The sequence below is a fragment of the Rattus norvegicus genome, chromosome 18 (assembly GCF_036323735.1).
Source record: "Rattus norvegicus strain BN/NHsdMcwi chromosome 18, GRCr8, whole genome shotgun sequence".
NCBI classification, from domain to species: domain Eukaryota; kingdom Metazoa; phylum Chordata; class Mammalia; order Rodentia; family Muridae; genus Rattus; species Rattus norvegicus.
In genome coordinates this window covers 55,675,572-55,698,333 of record NC_086036.1, presented here as the reverse complement: position 1 = coordinate 55,698,333, position 22,762 = coordinate 55,675,572, and the positions used below count along the sequence as shown (strand labels likewise).

At 39.6% G+C, this 22,762-nt stretch overlaps 1 long non-coding RNA gene across 1 annotated transcript in view; it reads left to right on the top strand.

The window, feature by feature from the left end:
- The first annotated feature begins 240 nt into the window (after nucleotides 1–240).
- LOC102548951 (uncharacterized) overlaps nucleotides 241–22,762 on the top strand; it is a 64,738-nt gene continuing 42,216 nt past the window's right edge. The window contains exons 1-3 of the long non-coding RNA XR_010059853.1: nucleotides 241–7,078; nucleotides 8,094–8,253; nucleotides 10,971–15,537. This is a non-coding gene — a long non-coding RNA (uncharacterized LOC102548951). The remainder of the gene's footprint in view (nucleotides 7,079–8,093; nucleotides 8,254–10,970; nucleotides 15,538–22,762) is intronic.

The window sequence follows — 22,762 nt, the reverse complement described above, 5'->3', positions numbered from 1 at the left end:
CCCTGCGGTCTAACTTCTTGAGTTCTTTGTATATTTTGGATATAAGGCCTCTATCTGTTGTAGGATTGGTAAAGATCTTTTCCCAATCTGTTGGTTGCCGTTTTGTCCTAACCACAGTGTCCTTTGCCTTACAGAAGCTTTGCAGTTTTATGAGATCCCATTTGTCGATTCTTGATCTTAGAGCATAAGCCATTGGTGTTTTGTTCAGGAAATTTTTTCCAGTGCCCATGTGTTCCAGATGCTTCCCTAGTTTTTCTTCTATTAGTTTGAGTGTGTCTGGTTTGATGTGGAGGTCCTTGATCCACTTGGACTTAAGCTTTGTACAGGGTGATAAGGATGGATCGATCTGCATTCTTCTACATGTTGCCCTCCAGTTGAACCAGCACCATTTGCTGAAAATGCTATCTTTTTTCCATTGGATGGTTTTGGCTCCTTTGTCAAAAATCAAGTGCCCATAGGTGTGTGGGTTCATTTCTGGGTCTTCAATTCTATTCCATTGGTCTATCTGTCTGTCTCTGTACCAATACCATGCAGTTTTTATCACTATTGCTCTGTAATACTGCTTGAGTTCAGGGATAGTGATTCCCCCTGAAGTCCTTTTATTGTTGAGGATAGCTTTAGCTATCCTGGGTTTTTTGTTATTCCAGATGAATTTGCAAATTGCTCTGTCTAACTCTTTGAAGAATTGGATTGGTATTTTGATGGGGATTGCATTGAATCTGTAGATTGCTTTTGGTAAAATGGCCATTTTTACTATATTAATCCTGCCAATCCATGAGCATGGGAGATCTTTCCATCTTCTGAGGTCTTCTTCAATTTCTTTCCTCAGTGTCTTGAAGTTCTTATTGTACAGATCGTTTACTTGGTTGGTTAAAGTCACACCGAGGTACTTTATATTATTTGGGTCTATTATGAAGGGTGTCGTTTCCCTAATTTCTTTCTCGGCTTGTTTCTCTTTTGTATAGAGGAAGGCAACTGATTTATTTGAGTTAATTTTATACCCAGCCACTTTGCTGAAGTTGTTTATCAGCTTTAGTAGTTCTCTGGTGGAACTTTTGGGATCAAATAAATATACTATCATGTCATCTGCAAATAGTGATATTTTGACCTCTTCTTTTCCGATCTGTATCCCCTTGATGTCCTTTTGTTGTCTGATTGCTCTGGCTAGAACTTCAAGAACTATATTGAATAAGTAGGGAGAGAGTGAGCAGCCTTGTCTAGTCCCTGATTTTAGTGGGATTGCTTCAAGTTTCTCTCCATTTAGTTTAATGTTAGCAACTGGTTTGCTGTATATGGCTTTTACTATGTTTAGGTATGGGCCTTGAATTCCTATTCTTTCTAGGACTTTTATCATGAAGGGGTGTTGAATTTTGTCAAATGCTTTCTCAGCATCTAATGAAATGATCATGTGGTTCTGTTCTTTCAGTTTGTTTATATAATGGATCACGTTGATGGTTTTCCATATATTAAACCATCCCTGCATGCCTGGGATGAAGCCTACTTGGTCATGGTGGATGATTGTTTTGATGTGCTCTTGAATTCGGTTTGCCAGAATTTTATTGAGTATTTTTGCGTCGATATTCATAAGGGAAATTGGTCTGAAGTTCTCTTTCTTTGTTGTGTCTTTGTGTGGTTTAGGTATAAGAGTAATTGTGGCTTCATAGAAGGAATTCGGTAGTGCTTCATCTGTTTCAATTTTGTGGAATAGTTTGGATAATATTGGTATGAGGTCTTCTATGAAGGTTTGATAGAATTCTGCACTAAACCCGTCTGGACCTGGGCTCTTTTTGGTTGGGAGACCTTTAATGACTGCTTCTATTTCCTTAGGAGTTATGGGGTTGTTTAGCTGGTTTATCTGTTCCTGATTTAAGTTCGATACCTGGTATCTGTCTAGGAAATTGTCCATTTCCTGAAGATTTTCAAGTTTTGTTGAATATAGGTTTTTATAGTAAGATCTGATGATTTTTTTGAATTTCTTCTAAATCTGTAGTTATGTCTCCCTTTTCATTTCTGATTTTGTTAATTTGGACGCACTCTCTGTGTCCTCTCGTTAGTCTGGCTAAGGGTTTATCTATCTTGTTGATTTTCTCAAAAACCAACTCTTGGTTCTGTTGATTCTTTCTATGGTCCTTTTTGTTTCTACTTGGTTGATTTCAGCTCTGAGTTTGATTATTTCCTGCCTTCTACTCCTCCTGGGTGTATTTGCTTCTTTTTGTTCTAGAGCTTTTAGGTGTGCTGTCAAGCTGCTGACATATGCTCTTTCCTGTTTCTTTCTGCAGGCACTCAGCGCTATGAGTTTTCCTCTTAGCACAGCTTTCATTGTGTCCCATAAGTTTGGGTATGTTGTACCTTCATTTTCATTAAATTCTAAAAAGTTTTTAATTTCTTTCTTTATTTCTTCCTTGACCAGGTTATCAGTGAGTAGAGCATTGTTCAATTTCCACGTATATGTGGGCATTCTTCCCTTATTGTTATTGAAGACCAGTTTTAGGCCGTGGTGGTCCGATAGCACGCATGGGATTATTTCTATCTTTCTGTACCTGTTGAGGCCCGTTTTTGACCAATTATATGGTCAATTTTGGAGAAAGTACCATGAGGAGCTGAGAAGAAGGTATATCCTTTTGCTTTAGGATAGAATGTTCTATAAATGTCCGTTAATCCATTTGGCTCATGACTTCTCTTAGTCTGTCGACATCACTGTTTAATTTCTGTTTCCATGATCTGTCCATTGATGAGAGTGAGGTGTTGAAATCTCCCACTATTATTGTGTGAGGTGCAATGTGTGTTTTGAGCTTTAGTAAGGTTTCTTTTACGTATGTAGGTGCCGTTGTATTTGGGGCATAGATACTTAGGATTGAGAGTTCATCTTGGTGGATTTTTCCTTTGATGAATATGAAGTGTCCTTCCTTATCTTTTTTGATGACTTTTAGTTGGAAATTGATTTTATTTGATATTAGAATGGCTACTCCAGCTTGCTTCTTCTGACCATTTGCTTGGAAATTTGTTTTCCAGCCTTTCACTCTGAGGTAGTGTCAGTCTTTGTCTCTGAGGTGTGTTTCCTGTAGGCAGCAGAATGCAGGGTCCTCGTTGCGTATCCAGTTTGTTAATCTATTTCTTTTTATTGGGGAGTTGAGGCCATTGATATTGAGAGATATTAAGGAATAGTGATTATTGCTTCCCGTCATATTCATATTTGGATGTGAGGTTATGTTTGTGTGCTTTCATTCTCTTTGTTTTGTTGCCAAGACGATTAGTTTCTTGCTTCTTCTAGGGTATAGCTTGCCTCCTTATGTTGGGCTTTACCATTTATTATCCTTTGTAGTGCTGGATTTGTAGAAAGATATTGTGTAAATTTGGTTTTGTCATGGAATATTTTGTTTTCTCCATCAATGTTAATTGAGAGTTTTGCTGGATACAGTAACCTGGGCTGGCAGTTGTGTTCTCTTAGGGTCTGTATGACATCGGTCCAGGATCTTCTGGCCTTCATAGTTTCTGGCGAGAAGTCTGGTGTGATTCTGATAGGTCTGCCTTTATATGTTACTTGACCTTTTTCCCTTACTGCTTTTAATATTCTTTCTTTGTTTTGTGCGTTTGGTGTTTTGACAATTATGTGACGGGAGGTGTTTCTTTTCTGGTCCAATCTATTTGGAGTTCTGTAGGCTTCTTGTATGTCTATGGGTATCTCTTTTTTTAGGTTAGGGAAGTTTTCTTCTATGATTTTGTTGAATATATTTAATGGTCCTTTGAGCTGGGAGTCTTCACTCTCTTCTATACCTATTATCCTTAGGTTTGATCTTCTCATTGAGTCCTGGATTTCCTGTATGTTTTGGACCAGTAGCTTTTTCCGCTTTACATTATCTTTGACAGTTGAGTCAATGATTTCTATGGAATCTTCTGCTCCTGAGATTCTCTCTTCCATCTCTTGTATTCTGTTGGTGAAGCTTGTATCTACAGCTCCTTGTCTCTTCTTTTGGTTTTCTATATCCAGGGTTGTTTCCATGTGTTCTTTCTTGATTGCTTCTATTTCCATTTTTAATTCCTTCAACTGTTTGATTGTGTTTTCCTGGAATTCTTTCAGGGATTTTTGTGTCTCCTCTCTATGGGCTTCTACTTGTTTATTTATGTTTTCCTGGAATTCTTTCAGGGATTTTTGTGTCTCCTCTCTATGGGCTTCTACTTGTTTATTTATGTTTTCCTGGAATTCTTTCAGGGATTTTTGCGATTCTTTCAGGCATTTTTGCGATTCCTCTCTGTAGGCTTCTACTTGTTCTCTAAGGGAGTTCTTCACGTCTTTCTTGAAGTCCTCCAGCATCATGATCAAAAATGATTTTGAAACTAGATCTTGCTTTTCTGCTGTGTTTGGATATTCCATGTTTGTTTTGATGGGAGAATTGGGCTCCGATGGTGCCATGGTGTCTTGGTTTCTGTTGCTTGGGTTCCTGCGCTTGCCTCTCGCCATCAGATTATCTCTAGTGTTACTTTGTTCTGCTATTTCTGACAGTGGCTAGACTGTCCTATAAGCCTGTGTGTCAGGAGTGCTGTAGACCTGTTTTCCTCTCTTTCAGTCAGTTATGGGGACAGAGTGTTCTGCTTTCGGGCGTGTAGTTTTTCCTCTCTACAGGTCTTCAGCTGTTCCTGTGGGCCTGTGTCTTGAGTTCACCAGGCAGCTTTCTTGCAGCAGAAAATTTGATCTTACCTGTGGTCCCGAGGCTCAAGTTTGCTCGTGGGGTGCTGCCCACGGGCTCTCTGCAGCGGCAGCAACCAGGAAGAATTGTGCTGCCGTTTCCGGGAGCTTCAGTGCACCAGGGTTCCACATGGTCTTTGGCTTTTTCCTCTGGCGTCTGAGATGTGTGTGCAGAGAGCAGTCTCTTCTGGTTTCCCAGGCTTGTCTGACTCTCTGAAGGTTCAGCTCTCCCTCCCACGGGATTTGGGTGCAGAGAACTGTTTATCCGGTCTGTTTCCTTCAGGTTCTGGTGGTGTCTCAGGCACATGGGTCCTGCCGCTCCTGGGCCCTCCCCCACGGGAGCCCAGAGGCCTTATACAGTTTCCTCTTGGGCCAGGGATGTGGGCAGGGGTGAGCAGTGTTGGTGGTCTCTTCTGCTCTGCAGCCTCAGGAGTGCCCACCTGACCAGGCGGTTGGGTGTCTCTCTCACAGGGTCTGGGGGCAGAGAGCTGCTGCCAAGGATAGCATTTTCAACAAATGATGCTTGTTCAACTGGAGGTCAGCACGTTGAAGAATGTAAATCAATTCATTTTTATTGCACTGTACAAAGCTTAAGTCCAAGTGGATCAAGGACCGCCACATAAAACCAGATACACTCAAAATAATAGAAGAAAAAGTGGGGAAGAGTCTTGATCCCATGGGCACTGGGAAAAATTTCCTGAACAAAACACCAATGACTTATTCTCTAAGATCAAGAATCGACAAATGGGACCTCATAAAACTGCAAAGCTTCTGTAAGGTAAAGGACACCCCCCCCCCACACACACACCATTCAGAGTGGCTAAGAGCAAAAGCTCAGGTAACAGCAGATGCTTGTGAGGATGTGGAGAAAGAGGAACACCCCTCCATTGTTGGTGGGATTGCAAACTGGTATAACCCCTCTAGAAATCAGTCTGGATGTTCCTCAGAAACTTGTACATAGTACTATTTGTGGACCCAGCTATACCACTCCTGGGCATATACCTAAAAGATGCTCCAACATATAACAAGGACAAATGCTCCACTATGTTCATAGCATCTTTATTTATAATAGCCAGAAGCCGGAAAGAACCCAGATGCCCTTCAATGGAGGAATGGATATGGAAAGTGTGGTACATCTACACAGTGGAATATTACTCAGCTATCAAAAACAATGACCTCATGAAATTCATAGGCAAATGGATGGAACTAGAAAATATCATCCTGAGTAAGGTGACTGAATCGCAAAAGAAGACACGTGGTATGTACTCACTGATAAGTAGATATTAGCCCAAAACCTCGAATTACCCAAGATACTATCCACTGACTTCACAAAGCTCAAGAACAAGGATGACCAAAGTGCAGATGCTTCAGTCCTTAAAAGGGGGAACAAAAATATTCATAGGAGAAGATATGGAGATAAAGTTTGGAGCAGAGACTGAAGGAGTGACTATTCAGAGCCTGCCCCACCTAGGGATCCAGCCCATTTATATGCAGTCACCAAACCTGACAATATTGATGAAGCCAAGAAGTTAATGCTGACAGGAGCCTGATATAGCTGTCTCCTGAGAGGCTCAGCCAGAGCGTGACAAATACATAGGTTGGTTGCTAGCAGTCAACCATTGAACTGAGAACTGGGTCCCCATTGGAGGAGTTAGAGAAAGGATTGAAGGAGCTGAAGGGGCTTGCAACCCCAGATGAACAACAATACCAACCAACCAGAGCTTCCAGGGACTAAACCACAACCCAAAGACTACACATGGACAGACTCATGGCTCCAGCTGCACATGTAGTTAAGGATAGTTGTGTTGGGCTCCAATGGGAGGAGCAGCCCTGGGACCTGCTAAGACTGGACCCCCAGTATAGGAGAATGTCAGGGTGTGGAGGTGGGAAGTGGTGGGTGGTTGGGTGGGGGAAAGGGGATATCTTTTGAAATGTAAGTCAAAAAATATCCAATAAAAAAGTATGCATGACACTAACAAATTATCACATTAAAAAACAAAAGAAAAACATCTTTGTTTTCTATTGAAAGGCAGAAAAGGAAGGGATATAGATGGGAAGGGAGGTGGAAAGAAAGTGGGATGAGTAAAGGAAGGGGAAGCTGTAATCAGGATATATTATATGAGAAAATAAATGTATAACAAAGAGTTAGGCAATATTCCTTCTGCTTTTCTGTTTGTCAAACAATTTGAAAAATATTTGTGGTAAGTTTTTGAAAGTCTGGTAAAATCCATCTGGTCCTAGATTTTTGTTGTAGTTGTTGGAAGACGTTTAATGACTGCTTCTTTTTTTACTAGGAGTTAATAGTTCTGTTCAAATTGCTTACATGATCTTGATTTAACTTTGGGAGGTGGTGTATATCGAGAAGGTTATCCATTTCTTCTGTTTTCTGATTTGGTGAGTACACGTTTCTAAAGCATGCCCTTATGACCTTTTGGATTTCTTCCTTGACTGTTGTTATGTTCCCCTTTTATTGCTGATTTTGTTAATTTGGATTTTCTCTCTCCACCTTTTATTTAATTTGACTAAGAATTTAACAATCTTAGGCATTTTCTCAAAGAACAAAGTATTCATTTCATTGATTCTTTATATATTTTTGTTTGTTTCTGTTGTATTGATTTCAGTCATGAATTTGATTATTTCTACCCCTTCCTTTGGGTATGATTTCTTCCTTTTGACTATTGTATACCATTCAGATACTAGTATGCAACTTCTCCATTTTTTTTTTAAATAGAGGCATTTAGTGCTATGAACTTTCCTTATAGAACCACCTTCATTGTGTCCCATAAATTCAGATATGTTGTGTTTTCATTTAATCCTAAAAAGTTTTAAATTTCTTTCTTTAGTTCTGTCTTTTCCCATTTTTCATCCAGTAGCAAGTTGCTCAGTTTCCACAAGTTTGTAAGTTTCTGTTCTTGATATCCAGCTTTAACCCATGGTGATCAGATAGGATTCAGGATGTCATTGCATTTTTTTTAATCCGTCAAGAAGTATTTTATGTCCAAGTATGTGATCATTTTTGGAGAAAGTTTCATGAACTACAGAGAAAGTTTATTCTTTTGTGTTTTGATGAAATGTTCTATAAATAGCGGCTGATCCTCTTGCTTTATGACATCATTTACCTCTGTTTAGATTTTGTCTGATGAGCTGTCTATTGGCGAGACATAGTTATTCAAATCACCCACTATCACTATGTGGGTGTCATTCAAATTTTATTAATTCTATGTGAATTTCACATCCTGCACTCCATTCCCAGTCATCTCCTTGTCCCTTCATATCTGCCTTCTTCCCTTGTAACATCCCCCTCCAAAACAAACAAACAAACAAACAAACAAAAGTCTTGCCATGGAAACTGCTCAGACATCCCGTTGTTGCTCTGTGCCCTAAAGATGCTGTGGCTTTGGATCTGCAGGACTGGCCTCCTTCATGTGCACTAGCAGCTCGTAGATGGGGTGGATGTTTGCGTGAGCCAACACAAAGCCCTGGATCTGGGCCTGAATGGAAGCTGAACTGGTTAGACCACCAGTTCTCCTATGTCCACATCACCAAAACCAGCTCTCCTACTGTGCCAGGTAAGGGGCAGGGCCAGCTCTCCTCTGCTCAGGCCCTTGGTCCTGACTCACTCAAACCACTTCCACTAGGGCCACCTCTATTTTGCTACTCAGATGAGGTGCAGGGCCATGCTCCTGAGTGCTGCAGCCTTTGAGGGTCAGGGCCAGCGCTCTTGTGTCCACATCACCAGAGCCAGTTCCTCATTGCTGCCCAGTTGAGGGGCAGGGGCAGTTCTCTTGCTTCAGCGGAGGGGCAGGGACAGCTCAGCACAGTGCTTGGGCATCAGCATTGCCTCGTGTAGCAGCCCAGACTAGGGACATCCACGTTGCCTTTGGTGGTAACATGAGCCTCAGATATCAGCAAAGACCCCAGCTGTAAATAGGACCATGGATCCAGACATGGCCTCTTGCAGCAGTATGGACCCAGATATCGTTATGGCCTCAGGTGGCAGCACAGGTTACTCAGATCAGTATGTGCCCTGGTGACAGCAGAGCCCTCAGACATCCATATGGTCTCAGGTGGCAGCCCAGACCACTGACATCCACATAACCTTTGGCAGTAACTTAAGCCATAGACATTGACACAGACTGCAGCTACAGCAGGACTACAGATCCAGACATGGCTCTCAGCATAGCCCAGGTGAAGACATCACCATAGTTTTATATGGTAGCACAGGCCTCTCAGATCAGCAAGTTCTTCAGTGGTAGCATGGCCCTCAGACATCTACATGGTCTCAGGTGGCATCCCAGACAAGTGACAGTTGCATGGCTTTTGATGGTAACTTGGACCACAGACTTCAGCACAGGCCCTGGCTATGGTAGGACTGTGGGCCCAGCCATGAATGGTCCTTAGTGGACCAAGACATGGATGGCCCTTGGTGGCAGCATGGGCCCAGACATCATTACGGCCCCAGTTGGTTGTCCTGGCTCTTCATATCCACTTGTTCTACTTCTCTCCGCAGCGTACACGTTGCTTGACTTTGCTTTCTCTTCCGTCTTTCTACCACACACTTCTTCTTTCCCTTCTTTCCATCACATATTCACCTAGAGTGGTTCTGTGTATTTGGATATATTTCTTCCAGGTGCCCCAGGGCTGGGAGGGGTGGGGCACGACATGTGATTTTAACTGTAGTAGTGTTTCTTTTAGGAACCTGTGTGCCCTAGTCTTTGGTGTATACATGTTTAGAATTGTAACATTTCTTTGGCACCAGCAAGGAGGGTAGATGGGCAGGCAGGCAGACTGAAGCAGCAGTGCTTTTCCTGTGGACCTCTTTGTATCTGGGCTCTACTGGAAGACAGTGTTCAATCTAGGGGATGTTCTGTTTCCTGAGGAGTACACGAGCAATTTCAATAAATAATAAGCTATTTTCATTTATGGTATTTTATAATGGGAGCATCTTTGAGAACTATTTTAATGGATACTCCCAATATGAATAGGCATAAAGCTCAAAGAGAGCAAATAATTTCCCCAAGAAGTAATGAAGAAATAGCATCTGGCTTTAAGTCTGCTTGGTCCGGCATGCTGACTCAAAGAAGACAGGATTGTGGATGCAATCTATGCTCTTCCTTAGCATCCTTTCTAGGCATCATGAAGGCCGCACAGAAGGTAACAACTGTTCTTTTTGTTGAAGGACTAAAGTTTGTTAAACCATCTGGATTAGTTTAGTCTTCTCATAAAAGGACAAAAACATGCTTTAAATTAAGCTTCCAAATGTAGAAGCTGGATACCTGGAAGAAAAAAAAGACAAAAAAATTTAACTCTAAGACATAATTATCAGATTATAGGGACGTGTGCTAGATAGTTGAGCAATCGTTCTGAGTTGGAGCTAAATTAATGAGCATATTCCCCAGGAGATCTGATTATTTCCAGTGGTCCTGGCTGTGGGGTTGGCTTAATGTGTTCTGTGTGCAAATGTGACTTTCTTTCTTTCTTTTTTTTCTTTTAATCTCAGTGTGAGTTCCAATTCCAAAGCTATTGACACTGTTTCATGGGGAGGACAAGAAAAGTCTCTGTAGCGAGATTAGTAGCAAATGATTTTTAATGGTTTTTCAAATTACAATTATATCAGAAAAATGATTATTTGACTTTTCCTGTTGAGTAAATATTGAGTGAGTTACAGAAGCCCATCCACACCTCCTCAGGCTCCATTTCAGATATGCTCCCTGTTTTCTCCTTATTTTGAAGGTTGGGAACTTTTGTTTTCATTTCCTCTTTATTCTGTCTAGATTGGCTGGCATTAAAAAGTATTTAACAGGCATTCTAAACACAGATTCTTTCTATTGCAAAACATTTGCAAACAAAAATAAAGACACACACACAGACACGCACATATGTGTGCGTGTCTGTGTGTGTGTGTTTGTGTGTGTGTGAGAGGGAGAGGGAGAAGGGGAGGGAGAGGGAGTGGGAGAGAGAGAGAGAGAGAGAGAGAGAGAGAGAGAGAGAGAGAGAGAGAGAGAGAGAGAGAGAGTCCAATTACCTAATAGTTGAAAGAATCAAGTTTTGATAATCCATGAGTGAAAAATTTTTATTACAGGAGGAACAATCTAGTGTAGATGTCTGTTTTACTCAAACATTTATGTTTAATAGCAAGGATGAAATTATTTCCTGACAAGTTCATACAGAAAAGCAGTTCATCAGATGGTTTTAGGCTTCTAGTTTACAACTAAGAAGACTAAGCTGATATTTCTACAGGCTGAAATTTTAACTTCTTTTTTTATGGTGAATGTCTTCTTGTCAGCCCTTGGTATACTGCGCGCCTGGCTTCTCAATGACTGGAAGGGCCTTTTCTACCCTGTGCTGCAAATGCATAGAAGTCGGTGCTTGCATTTCCCTCCTTTCATGACGATGTGAGTCTACACTGAGTAACTCCCCATTCTTCCCGTGTGAAAGAGGCAGATAAAGTGTCTGGTAGAAAACGAAGCATCCTTTATGTGAAGCTCATGCTTCTAATTTCATACTGTGCTGGGAAATAACCATTAGGCTTCAACCATAGAGATTATGACTTAAATGCTTGGAATATTTATTCCTATTTGTCATAGTGATGAGGCAAATCAACATGAAATGTATTGTATCAGATTTAACCTTTGCAGAAAATGTACTTTTCTCTCAGCTTTCAAAGAGGAGGACGTAATAAATAGTTGCATGTGAGGCGTCTTTATACTCTATCACATTTAAAATGTTGTCAAAGATTTACTAGGTGGCTCAGTCTTTTTATTGTAAAACATGTTTTTATCACACAGATCCACCTAAATATATCTGAATTATTCTTTTAATATTCATTTTATTTTGGATTGATTGTTTCTTTGAGACAGAGTCTCATATTGTAGCATGGGCTGGCCGTGAACTCACAGCATCCCAAGTGAAAGCATCCCACTATATCCAATTTCTTTTTGGCTTACCAAACCATTGTACTAAAGCCATTTAATGAGTCAATGAGTTTTTCCTCTTCATTTTAGGAGATAAAGGGAGGAGGATCGAATCTCACTTAGAAGAGGGAAACAAAATCATCATAGGAGGAAAATGGAGGGAAGGAACTGGGTGGGAGAGGGGATAGGGAGGGGAATGGGGCGGTTTGGGATCAGGTGTGGGAGAGAAAAGAGAGGAGCTAGAGGGCCAGACGGCCAGGAGAGTGAATGGAGATCTGCAGCTGCCTGGGATAGGAAGACGGAGGGTCATCTCTAGGACATGCCAAAGACCCAGGGTGGGGGAGGCTCCCAGGAGTCTAAGGGGGTGACTTTAGCTGAGCCTCTTAGCAGGAGAGATACAGAATTTGGAGAGCACATCTCCTGTAGCCAGGCAGGATTCCCAATGTAGGAATAAGGACACCAACTCACCCGCAAAACTTTCAACCCCAAATTTGTCCTGTCTATAAGAAACTCAGGGACAAAAATGGAGCAGAGACTGAGAGAAAGACCAACACATAACTAGACCAACTTGAGACCTATCCCAAAGGGAAGCACCAATCCCTGACACTATTAATGGTACTCTGTTATGTTTGCAGAGAGAAGCCTATCATGACTGTCCTTTGAGACGCTCCACCCAGGAGTTTATTGAAACAGATGCAGAGACCCACAGTCAAACATTGGACAGAGCTCTGAGACACTTATGGAAGAGTTAGGGGGAAGAATTGAGGGCCCCAAAGGGGATAAGAACTCCACAGGAAGACCAAAAGAGTCAATTACCTGGACCCTTGGGAACTCTCAGAGACAGAACCACCAACCAAAGAGCATACATGAGCTGTACCTAATGTGTAGTGAATGTGCCGTACCCCAGCAACTGGAATAGGGGCTGTCCCGAAAGCTATTGCCTGCCTGTGGAATTCTTTCCCCTAACTGGGTTGCCTTGTTTGGCCTCAGTGAGAGGATAGACCTGTTCCTGCATAGACTTGATGGTGGCAGGATATCCAGGGCCTCCTCCCTCTCAGAGGAGAAGGGAATAGGAATTAGGTGATGGACTGTGTGAATGGGGAATGAAGGGGCAGCTATGAGGATATAAAGTGAATAAATAAATTAATTAATTAAAAAGGAAGAAAGTGAGTAAGGAGCTATATCCATGGTCAGTACTATAGCTTCTTCTCTTTTCCGTTCCTCTTAAATATGCCCGAACTTCCTGGACTATTTTATCTTTCCATTTTGGTTCATCTTTTATAGGTTTTCAAATACCACCATGTCCAAAGTGATAATAACTTTCAATTTTTAATTTATGATTTGTAAGAACTATGTAAAAAACTTTATTTTATTTTAATAATACTTTAATCAATTGTTTGATAATTCCATATAATATATTTTGATCATATTTGTATATCTCCCCAAACTTTTTCCATATCTGCCTTCATCTTCCTACCTACCCAACTATCTGTTCTATTTTTAAAAATGAATTGGTCTGTGCCCAGATGCCAATGGGAGAAAACTGTTCTCCCAGAAGTGCTGACAAACCTGAGAATGCTGTAGGTCTATCATTCCTGCTCTGAGAGACCTGCCTGGAGTCCTTGGGATGCAGGAGCCGAGGAGCAGACTGGGACAGAATTCTTTCAGTTTCTGTCTGGGACTAGAACTGACCCTGTGCCACACCCCTCTGTGCCCAGATCCCGCTGGGAGAGAGCTGGCCTCCCAGGAATGCTGACACACCTGAGAGTGAAAGGAGGGTCAAGCCACTGACAAAAACAGCAAGACCAGCTAACACCAAAGATAACCAGATGGTGAGAGGCGAGTGGCTGGATATAAAATTAACTCAAATAAATCAAGAGCCTTCCTCTACTCAAAGAATAAGCAGTCAGAGAAAGAAATTAGGGAAATGATACTCTTCACAATAGCCACAAATCATATGAAATACCTTGGGGTGACTCTAATCAAGAAGTGAAAGATCTGCGTGACAAGAACTTCAAGTCTCTGATGAAAGAAATTGAAGATGATCTCAGAAGATGGAAAGATCTCCCATGCTCATGGATTGGTAGAATTAATATAGTAAAAGTGGCCATCTTCCTGAAAGCAATCTACAGATTCCGTGCAATCCCCATCAATATCCAAAGTCAATTCTTCACAGTGTTAGAAAGAGCAATTTAAAAATTCATTTGGAATAACAAAAAACCCAGGATAGCAAAAACTATTCTCAACAATAAAAGAACTTCTGGAGGAATCATCATCCCTGACATCAAGCTGTATTACAGAGCATTAGTGATTTAAAAAAAACCTGCATGATATTGGAACAGAAAGAGACATGTTGATCAATGGAATAGAACTGAAGACTCAGAAATAAACCCACACACCTAAGGATACTTGATTTTTGACAGAGAAGCTGAAACCATACAATAGAGAAAAGAAAGCATCTTCAACAAATGGTGCTGGTCTAACTCGATGTCTGTGTGTAGAAGACGGTAAACAGATCCATACTTATCATCCTGCACAAAACTTAAGTCCAAGTGAATCAATGACCTCAACATAAAACCAAATACATTAAATCTCGTAGAAGAGAGAGAGGGAAATAGCCTTGAACACATTGGTACAGGAAACAGCTTCCTGCAGAGAACACCAGTGGCTCAGGCTCTAAGATCAACAATTGATAAATGGGACCTCACGAAACTGAACAGCCTCTGTAAGGCCTACAGACTGGGGAAAGATACTTATTAACACTACATCAGACACAGGGCTAATATCCAAAATATATAAAGAACTCAAAAAGTTAGACTCTAATAAACCAAATAACCCAGTTAAAAAATGGTTTTGGCGCTAAACACAGAGCTCTCAATGAAGGAATCGCAAATGGCTGAGAAGCACTTAAAGAAATGCTCAATGTCCTTAGTCATCAGGGAAATGTAAATCAGAATGACCTGGGATTCCAGGAGTCCTTATTGTAGTTCGCATGTGAATTATCTTTCTCCTTTGGCGTCATGCACAGCGCCTTCCAGTAGCAATGAGCCTTTCACGTCAGTACTAGGATTAATTATCATGCTCTTTGCTCTTTTGAACAATTTTGTTCAATTCAGTTTGTTAATATTGTTTTGAGGGAGTTTTTTTTTTTTTGCATTTATATTCATACGGAGTGGTAAGTAGGAATTAATGATTTTGTTGTCCTTATCTAATTTTGGTACAAAGGTAATGCTGTCTTTGTAAAGTGAGCTTGAAATGGCTCTGTTTCTTTGCATTTTAAGCAATAGTTTGGGGAGCATTTACGTTTTCGCCTCTGTAAAGCCTTAGTAGAGTCCGACAATGAATATCTTGCTTTCTGGGCTTTTCTTTTTTGGAACGCACTTTAATACTGCTTTAATCTCATGGCTTGCCATTGATATGTATAAGTTAGTTGCATCTTCTTTTATAGTTTGATATTTTTAAGGTCATATGCGTATGTATAATTTTATGCATTTCTTCTAGAGGTTTTGGTCTATTGAAATATAAGCTTTCAAAATATGCTCTGTCAATACCAGAGACATTTTCTGTAATATCCCCCTTTTATCTAGAATTTTATTATTTTGGGGGGCTTCTTTTTATTTTCTTTATTTTGGATGAGAATTTATCATTTTAAAAAATCTCTTCAGAGAGCTAATTCTTGGTCTCCTTGTCATTTGTATTGTTCTTGTTTAGCCTTCATTTAATCAATTTCTACCCCCATGTTTATTTGTTTGTTTGTTACTTTTTTATTTATTTGCTTTTGTCTACTGTTTTTGTATTTGGCTAGTTCTTTTCTCTCTAAGATTTGGAAGTGCATCACTTGGTTATCTGCATGAGCATTCTTTTCCGTTTAACTTCTGGCACTCATAGCAAGAAGCTTTGGCTTTTAGAATTGTCTTCCCAACGCTCCCAAAGATCGTAGTAAGTTGTGTTTTTACTTTCATTTTAATTTAGCAAACTTTCACCTTGTCCCATGATGTTTTTTCTGTTAGAGTTCAAATGCATATTGTCAAATTTGCATGTGTTCATATATGTAGTTTTTCTTTCTTTTTTGTTTTTTTTATTGTAGATTTCTAATTTTATTCCATTCTTACCTAATATAATATAAGAAGTTATTTCCACTTTTTTACTTGTTAAACATCTCTCCTGGCATATAACATGACATATTTTGAAATAAATTCCATGGGCCACTTAGAATGGGTATTCCTCGACTGTAGTATGGGATATTATATAATGCCTTTTAATCTATTTGACCTCCTTTTAAGTAATGGCATCTTCATTGATTAAAGTGGGGTATTCAAATCTCTCATTATCAAAGTACCTGGATCTACTCTTTGTGTCCAATAGTGTTTGTTTTTATAAAACAGAGTATATCAATGTTTGGTGTATATTAATTACTTTTACATTGCTTAGATATAATGCCCCGACAAATAGCACATTTAAAAAGTAAAGGGCTCATTGTGGCTTTCAGTTGTAGAGGGATAGAGTTCATAATGGTATGGGAGCAGGGGCTGGAGGCAGAGTCACCATGTTTTATCTACATATAGGAAGTAGGGTAGGGGAGAATGGGAAACAAGACAAGGCTATAAACCTTTGTCTATAGTACAAACCATAGTGTTCTCAGTACAATACTTGCTTTACCAGGGCTTCATCTCCTAGAGGTTCTATTACCTTCCCAAACAGTGCGACCAGCCAAGGATCAAGATTTCAAACTCATGAGCCTCTGTAGGGCCTGTCTCATTTAAATCACCACAGGCAAATATGTATTTACAATTTTATTTCTTCTTGGTTGATTGTTCCCTTTATTAACATGCAGTGAGCCTTTTAATCTCTTGTCTGATTCATCAGATATGATGTAGATGCTCATGCTTGCTTTTGATTTCCATTTGCTTGGACCATCACTTTCTTGTTTACCTTTAGCCTTGTGTGTCTCTTTGCCAATGATGTTTTTTCATTTAGAAAAGGGTTGGGTGTTGCTTTTGGTCTATGTAGCCATTTTACCTGGAGAATTAATTACTGGTTTTCCATTATGCATTTTAGTGATCTTCTGGGTTATCTACTCAATATTTAATTCTCTCCTAGTTCTTATTTATCTATGTTGTCTCCTCTTGGGATTTATTCATTCACATGGTCTTGTTATCTTTTTTTCTTCCTTTGTGTGCAGTATTCCCTTACACATCTTTTGTAATGCTCTTATTGGTCCTGAATTGTTTTGGCTGATGCTTATCATGATAGGTCTTCATTTCTCCTTTTATGTTGAAGGATAGCTTTGAGGGGCATAACAATTTTGGTTAGTGGGTATTTTCTTCATAGCTTAAAATTCATCAGCCCAGATGTTTTGTGTCTATGTTTTCTATTGAGAATTCTGTTGCTACTCTTTAAATAATTTCATACTTCTCTTTTCTACACTTGATCTTAGCCAAAAGGCCGAGAAGCGATCATACTTCTCTTTTCTAGATTCCAATATTCTGTCTTTGACCTATTAACTAATCTCATGTTAAGATATTCTTTTATGGTCATACTTATTTTAGGTTCTGTTTTCCTATTTATTCGTTTATTTTTGCTTTTGGATCTCCCATAGTCCAGGATGTCTTCAAGTTCACTATGCAGCTTAAACTGGCCTTGAATCCTAATTCTCCAGCTACTTCCTCCCAAGTGCTGGGATTTCAGCGCATGGCATGCCAGCTAATGTTTTCCAGGTGTGGATGCTTATGTTTCCGATGTTTGAACAATGAGCCAGACAGTTTAACCAAATAGTTTGTTTTTACTCTTTTAGTTTTAATCTTAGCTCTTACTTATACACCAAAGATTCATAGAATTGTTCTTGGAATAATGTTTCTGAGGTCTTGAAATCTGTATTTTAGTGTTAGCCCCTTCATTATTTCTTCTGAATGTAATAATTCCTAAATCCTATCTTTGATCCATGATATTCTTTCTTTCGCCAGTTCTAATTAATTGACAACACTTTCCATTGACTTTCTTATTTGGTTTATTGAGCTTCCCCCCCACCCCAACATACTTCCCCTTTTGAAAAAGAATCACTGTGTCTTTGCTGAAAGTTTCATCTAAGTGCCAAATTTCTAGTCCAGATATTAAGCTAATTTCATTCATCACTCCCAAAATTTCAGATTGCTACAATGAGGTATTGTTTTAAGAGACACAGTGTCCAGTTATCCTAACTTCTGTGCTGAGGAATGATACTCTTTCCTGATGATTACTGTAAATATGGAGAAATCTGAAGCCAGGGCTAGACAATTTCTTAATTTAGACAGGACTCTTTACCATGTGCGATTTGCTGCTGGAGAGGCTGAGAACTCTGAATTCAAGCATGGCTGGGCATGGCAGTTTCCTTCCTCCCACAGCGTAGTACACTGGTGGGCAGGGTCTTCAAATGCTGAGGCAGACAGGCAGGCAGGCAGGCAGGCAGGCAGGAACTATGGCTCCTCAGTTCTCAGCCCCCAGCACAGGACCCAGTGCTCTGTGCCTGAAACAAATGATCCGCGTGGCATAAAGGGCACATTATATCACACAGAGTGCTACACTGTCTGCTTATTTTAAGAAACAACCCAGAAATATTATTACATAGCATTATACAATATTTTAAGAAATAAAATATTCCTGTCTCACTCAGCAATTAGGAAGAAATACTAATCCCTTATGTTTTGAAAAAGTAAAATTTGAACACTGGACAAAATAAACATTTATAAATTTTTGTAATTATTTTCTGTATTATCAAGGTTTTAAGCATCATATGTTTTAAAGATTTGTCATAATGAAATGTAATTAAGTTCTACTAATGAATAACGAGTGTACTTCAGCAAAATTAGTAATTTTGAACATGTGATAAATGAAATTAGGACCCAAGAAAATTAGTTTTAATTTGGTTAAAGAGTACATACACCACAAAGAAATGACAAGCTTCTCCACTTCAAGGCAATTATATAAAAAAGTCACTTGAAAACAAATATGCAACAAAATAATAATGTATATATTCCTTAAATATTAATCTTGATGAGTTCTCACTTAAAATGCTGATATGATTTTGATGTATTCTATATATGTCCTATGTATCTATTGAAAGATCTTTGCCATGGAAGTTCCAGGAAATTAATACCATAAAAACTGTATCTTTGGAATTAGTCATCATGTATGATTTACTTTTGCCAGAATGGTGTACATTGAATTGGCACAAGTCCTTCTCTACTACATCACTGTCTTCTTGGAGTCCCAATGTCATTAATCTTGGATAAAGATAAGCACCATCGTAAAGACTAGCTAAAAATGATGGGACATTTCAATTTAGCTGTTTTCTTTCCCAGTTATCTTTAGGATTAGAGCTCAGCTAATTTCTTGTATGCTGGCATTATCCACATGACTGCGAAAACTCTGGGCAGCAATCCTTTTGTAAGCATCATGTTTATAAGGCATAATCACTAAGCTTTGAAGAATTAATTTAATCCTTGGAGAAGAAGTAGATCCTCAGAATAACGTAGACCATATAAACACTGCCTTTCTGTGTATCTATTGATTGGTTGGCCTTTTCTATTTGTAAAGTCAACATCTTTTTTAAAAGTAAAGATTAAAATTTTAAAAATATTTATTTTTATGTGTATGAATGTTTGCCTGTATATATGTATATATTGAGTATGCATCTGGTTCTCATGGAGAACAGAAGAGGATGTTAGATCACCTAGAAGTGGAGTTACAGACGATTGTGAGCCACCTGATATGGCTGCCAGGAACTGAACATGTGTCCTCTGTAAGAGCAGCAAGGGCTCTTTACTATGGACCCATTTCTGCAGCCCCCAAAGGATTTGCTTTTGTAATTTTTGGGGGGAAGAGAGAGGCATGGAGGAAGTGTGGGAGGGAGAAAGAGAGAGAGGGAAAGGGAAAGGGAGATGGAGGGAGGGAGGGAGGGAGGGAGGGAGACAGAGAGACAGAGAGACAGAGAGAGAGATGCTACATGTGGAAGCTAGCAGAGGGCTTTTGATCCCCTGGAGATAGTTACAGGCTTTTGTGGGACACTCAGTGTGGGTGCTGGGAACTGAATTTGGTTATTCTGGAAAACCAGGTGATTTTAGCTACTAAGACTTTCCTCTAGCCTCTCAAAATCTCATAATTCAAGCGGCCAGTTCAGAAACCATATACATATAAATAACATTATACAAACAGCAGCCTTTATTTATATATTTAGCAATATGTATTCCTATACATAAATATATTTTAAATATATTCATGAATATATATGAAACACTATTTGTTATATATACACAATAAATATACAGTATATTATATCTATCCATTGTAATATTATATATGTTATATATCCTATATGTTATATAATATATTTAAATACTATACATATATGCGTGTGATATATATATATGCTATTACTTTGAGAGACATCAATAGGGGCTCATGGGAAAGATTGGAAGGTGGTTATGGTGTACTTACATTTTAATTTCAGGAAATAATTAGTTTATTTGAAGAAAAGAATGATGAAGATTAATAAATATTTCTTAGTTTTGCTTATGAACTTGTAGTTAAAGGGGCATTTTATTTTTTACAATTCATCCGTCCCTTTTATAGGCTCATGTTCATTTATATTTCACGTTGTTTTATGACATTCTCCTCTGGGCAGATATATTAGGCAATGTTCATTTTATTGCAACCCATGGAAGGAAAATTACTCTCACTAACTCAGGCAAAAAACAGACTTACTTCATAGAATTAAAAACAAACAAGCAAACAAACCAAACAGCTAAGCAGCCATGCAGGAATGAATGATCTAGGGCCTTAGGGAAGCACTAATGGAGCTAGTATTATAGATTTGACTTAGTTGTCAGGCAACCATGTCTACGCAGGACCCCAGGTCCCTCTGTTTAAATTCAATTCTCATGAGAACACATGAATTCGTCCCATCTACTTCTAATATTCCTAGCTTTGATCGGCTAGCCATGGCCAGAACTGAGGTAGAAGAATAGGACTGGCTTTATTGCGAATCATTTTATGTTTGTCACAAAACAATATCATTCTCTTCAGGGCTGATAGGACCTTTGAAATAACTTATTCCCCAAATAACAGTAATTTCATAAAGTTCATATCAAAGCCCAGAATCTTTTTTAGGATTATATCTGAAACTCTCCTTATTTTTAATCCATCAATCTAACTGCTCAGCCCGTGAAGTCATGACTGTGGCAGCCATCTGTAACAAATGCCTTTCTGCTTCTGGGCAGGATAAACTCACCTATCTGTTATCAAAAAGAAATAACAGGGCGGGGGAGCTAGGGCCTAGCAGAAAAACTCCTCTCCAGTGCTAGGAAGTAATTTACTCTGCAGTTAATTTGTGTCTCCATTACCAAATATTTTCCCCTCAATTTCAAATCTGTTCATGATGGCCTCCTGGAGTTTTTGTTTCTTCATTATTACATGTTAGGAAATGCATGAAATGAATCTGGACGGTGCTTTATTTCAATCTATCTGTAGAGTCTTTGAGAGATTTTCTGACCACAACAAGCTTTGCTTTGATGTTCATTCAGTTCTTTCATGTCCATTTACTGTGGAGAAGAAGGGCTGAGGTGAACTGTGGCTCCCTGGCATACGGACTTGCCCAGGTGGAAAATTTTGCTACTGCATTCAGCAAAATTTTCCAAGCTGAACTAAAGCCATATTCCCTGAAGTTAAAATGCTGAAAGATAAATTTAGCAATACTCTTGAGATGGGAGCTAGAGAGATGGCTTAGTAGTTAATAGCACTTCCTCTTGTCTCAGAGGACCTGAGTTTTGGTTCCCAGCACTCACATCAGGTGGCACACAAACGCCTATAAGTCCAGCCCCAGGAAACCTGATGCCCACTGCCATTGATCAGTACCTGCATGCACATGATGTATAGAAACTCATGAATGCACACACTTACACATAACTGAAAATACATCTTTAAGAAAAACTGCAAAGGACCCTATAAGGAACCTGGTGGAATTGCATGTAAGCTAACACTTCTTTTGTTTAATTAAAAATGAGGAACAGGTGTGAGGGCATTGTGTTCTTTAGATTACTTCATGCTGTCTGGGGGCAACATTGTCTTGGGGAGCCATGAGAAAACTGGGTTGCTGGCCAAGTCCTGAGAGAGCTGGCTGTTTCACTGCTGTCTAGGATCTGTGGGATCATCTGACACTACGAAGGTGCAGGTTGAGTTAAAACAGTCTGTGAGACTAGAGGAGAGCACCTATGGGCAGACCCTCTCGAGTTGTCCTGGATGCAGATTTTGAAGAAACACCTAGACTTGGCAGGAAGTTGGAAAGTGTGTGTGTGTGTGTGTGTGTGTGTGTGTGTGTGTGTGTGTGTGTGTGTGTGTGTGAAGATTAAGTAGGTTAGGGAGAATTATTTTTTAGGCATACATTTGAAATTTTTAGACCCATGATCTTGGTAGTTGGGAGGAGGGGAGCCTAAAACCAGGGAATTGGGGAGGAATCCCACCCTCTGGAATCAGCAACAGGTGGGAAACTTAGGCCATTAAGTCACAGGGGTACTTCTCTGGAGCCCATTTGACCAATGATATGTGGATCTGGGTGGATTTCCTGAAGTTTACAGGAATCTTTTAAATTTACAAAAAGAGATAAATTTTAGACACGTTAGCATTACCGTCATTTGTAATCTGTGCTGAAATCCACATTGTAGAGAAAAGCAGTAGACATACATATTTGTGTCTTTGTAGAGGCTTGGTAAACGATTATTTTGTTAAAAGAGTGAAGATTCCTTAAGGCAAGCTCAGGGAAGACAGAAGCCTCCCATGGAGTAGAAGGAGGAAAGGTCACTAGACCTATATTTTCAGTATGACTATAGACCATGAAAGCAGAGCTTCAGAGGGGAGTTGAGAGAGACTTGCGCACAGGGCATTTGGCCATCTGCTTCTCCAGAGTCCTTCATTCTTACTTTCTAGAAAGAATAGACTCATCTGGATTTGTGCAGGTCTAGAAAGTTATTTTTCCTGCAGAAGGGCATAAATTCATTTTTTTAATTTAAATTTTTTTCTCTCATATATTACATCCCAACCACAGTCCCCCATTCTCCCCACGTAGGCTCTCTCAACTCTCTTCTACCCCAGATCTGTTCCCTTCTTCCTCCACGCAGAGAAGAGCAGTCCTCCC